At 35.3% G+C, this 3,548-nt stretch overlaps 1 pseudogene; it reads right to left on the reverse strand.

Moving 5' to 3' along the window:
• Positions 1-2,259: 2,259 nt before the first annotated feature.
• On the reverse strand, positions 2,260-3,265 carry LOC141519626 (olfactory receptor 4P4-like; annotated as a pseudogene).
• Between the last annotated feature and the right edge of the window lie 283 nt (positions 3,266-3,548).

A 3,548-nucleotide genomic window follows, 5' to 3' on the forward strand; every position in this document is an offset into this window, starting at 1 on the left:
TTCTTTGATTATTTAATTTAAAACTGAGCAATATAACAATATCCTTAAGAGTTTGGACATATTAAGAATCTTAATCTTGAAAATGAGAAGTTATAGCCATCTTGACTTGAAGAGGATGTGATAGCAAAACTATAAAATCAAAAGTTTTTCAACCAAAAAGAATCAGACTTTGAGAAGTTTCCACAAGAATAAGATACAAGAACATAAACACATGCACACAAAGACACACATGTATCCACATATACAGATACACACATGTATAGTCATGTATATCTATCTTCTCATTCTTAATGAACTTTCTTTCCTAAAAATTTTCTATCCTTAATATTTCTTGTTAAATATGAATAGTTATATGCTAATATGTATGCATATGCATTCAATATGAATATTTCTTGTTAAATATGAATAGATATATGCCAATGTGTATGCATATGCATTATATATATATATATATATATATACCTTTTTATGTAGGTACCTATAAATCTGCCTATATATATATATATATATATATATATATATATATATACATACATTCATATGTGAATACAAAGATATGTATGTGGCAAATTCCCATTTAATAAGAAGAAAGATTATGAATGTAAAACAGTTTAAAGGAAAGTCATTTTGGTATAAGAATAATAGACTATCAAATATTAGGTTACTTTCCACTTATATGTTTCCTTAACAAAAGAAGAAGACAACTATGAAATATTAATGGTTTAAAGGATTGAAAATTAATAGCTATAGTTCAATTCAAAATTTCATTATTGTGTCAGATTAATAAATGATCTCCTCCCTGCAAAAAATGCTATATATTGAATTCAGTGTCATTAAATTACTCTCACTCTATTCTTTAATAGTATCTAGATAGAAAGAAATTGAGATATTATTAGATCATAGCTATATTTTATTTATACATATGCATATGTATGTATATATATATGTGTGTGTGTGTGTGTGTGTGTGTGTGTGTGTGTGTATACCTACATTTACTTAACATATTTCTTAGATTATTCAAAAATTAGAGGGCTCCACAAAAGGAACAACACAGTTTCATTGTCTAGTAAGAGTTCCCTTTGAGAGTAGACAGTCTAGGTGTGGAGACAAGCACAAGAAGATGAAATTATAACAGAAGGCTAGATTGCTCAGGGGATTGAATAATGAACCTGGAGCCTAAAAGATCTGAGTCAAAATAGGACCTCACACAAATGCTAATTATGTGACAAGTGACAATTGACCTAACTTCTATCTTTTCAAGTCTGCCATATGAAAAAGAGGATTATAATAATACCTAATTTACAGGGCTGATGTTAGGATAAAATGAGGACTATGATAATGTATATTGGTCTTGCAAAAACTGAAATTACAAATGCAAGCTATAATTAGACAATAATATAAAGACAGAAGCATCTTGAGTTAGGTCTAACCCATAGCTTAAAAACTTAGAAAGGGGGAGTTCCATTTATTAGAATTTTCATTTGTATGTTTAAATTGAATTGACACAATGACCATGGAGAAATGTAAACTCATTAGGAAATGAAATTGCTTATAATCAAGATTTATGAACATTTTGAAAAGTTCAACAATTTGAAAGTAAGATCACTGAATTTTGAGTCAGAAAACTAGAATTCCAGTGCTGATCTGACAAAAATCAGTCATTTGATCTTAGGGAATTGTGGGAACACAGGCTATACTAAAGGACAGTCGTAGGAGCTGACACGCAACCCTGAGAGAGATGTGGGAACACAGGTTATACTAACAGACTACCACCTGAACAGTCTCAGGAGCTGGCATGCAACCCTGAGAGATAAGGTGCGCCAGAGTCCTTGGGAGCTGGACATTCCACCTCCACAGACCAAGGGGCACAAGACACAGCTGTGTTTACCACATCCCTCCTAATGTACATACCCCCCTTATTCTGTAATGCAAGACACTGTACATACACCCCTGCTTGTGCACCCCCCATTTCCTCAATTATTCTTTGTTCTACCCTGCAAGACCTAACAGTATAAATGTAAAAGCTAAACAGTAACAAAATTGAACTGGAGGCATAAGGCAGTGGTTCAATTGACTCCTTATTCTCAGCTCCCCTCTCTGTGAGGGAGCTCATCACTGTGGGCCCCCAAGGTGAAGCAAGCCACTTGGCTTATCCTGTCTCTCATTGGTAAGTTCAATGCAGTGGACTTAATGTACTCCAAGTTTTCTTCAAGCTGTATATCCCATGTTAAATCTTATGAACCCTCTCCTACACCTGTGCTAAATGAGTTGGCATTTAGTCATTAGGTGAGAGACCCACAGTGAAAGCCTCCAGCACCCTTTTAGAACATCTGTTTTCTGCCCTTGAAAAAGGATTCTGCTCCATACCTTATTCATGACATTTTTCATTTCTTAATTTTTCAATGTGTAGATCAGAGGATTTAACATGGGAGTGATGATTGTGTAAACAGGGGCCAACACTTTTTCCTCCTTGAATGTGGTGGGTGACCTAAAATAAATGAAAAGTAAAGGACCAAAGAACAGGACTACAACAGTGATATGGGAACCACACATGGAGAGTGCTTTCTGTCGGCACTCAGGAAGAATATGCCCAAAGTGTATATAAGATCAAAGCAATAGGGAACCCATAAGGACCATGAAAACCACCAAGACAATCATTCCAGAATTGGCTATTATTAAGAGACCAAAACTGTAAGTATCAGTGAAGGCAAGTTTCAACAATGGATATATATCATAGAAATAGTAGTGATCAATCTCATTGGGGCCACAGAAAGGTAGAACAGCCAGGACAATTTGTCCAAACGAATGCAGGAAACCCCCCACCACAAGCAGCCAAGACCAATGTATTACACCTGTCCCTGCTCATGATCATCATGTAGTGGAGAGGTTTGCAAATGGCCACATAGCGGTCATGGGCCATCCCTGTGAGTATGAAGACCTCCACCCCTCCAAAGAAGTGCAAAGTGAAGAGTTGTATCAGACAATTAGCATAGGAAATTGTCTTCCTCTTAGCCAGCATGTCACTGATGACTTTAGGGGTCACTGTGGATGTGTAGCAAACATCAATAAAAGACAAATAAGTCAGGAAGAAATACATCGGTTGTTCAATGAGATGGCTATGAAGAATACAGATTATGACAATGAAATTTCCCATCAAAATAGCCATATAAGAAAATAAGAAAATGACAAAGCACAGAATCTGAACCTGGGTATTCTGCATCAGTCCCAAGAGAATAAATTCAGTGAAATTATTTTTATTTTTCATCTTTTTTAAACATTAGAAGGTCACCAGTAGTTTCTGAAAAAAATCATAAAACAACATCAGAAATGTTATATCAGAAGGCAGCTAAGCGGCAAAGTGGATATAGCCACTGCCTTGGAGTCAGGAGAACCGAGTTCAAATCCAGCCTAAGAGACTTAATAATTACTAGTTGTGTGACCTTGGGCAAGTCACTTATCCCCATTGCCTTGCAAAAACTAAAAAAGAAAAGGAAAAGAAAATGCTATATCAGGACTGTAACAGTTCCAAATGGGGAAAAGATATTATT

Source organism: Macrotis lagotis, chromosome 3 (genome assembly GCF_037893015.1).
Source record: "Macrotis lagotis isolate mMagLag1 chromosome 3, bilby.v1.9.chrom.fasta, whole genome shotgun sequence".
NCBI lineage: Eukaryota > Metazoa > Chordata > Mammalia > Peramelemorphia > Peramelidae > Macrotis > Macrotis lagotis.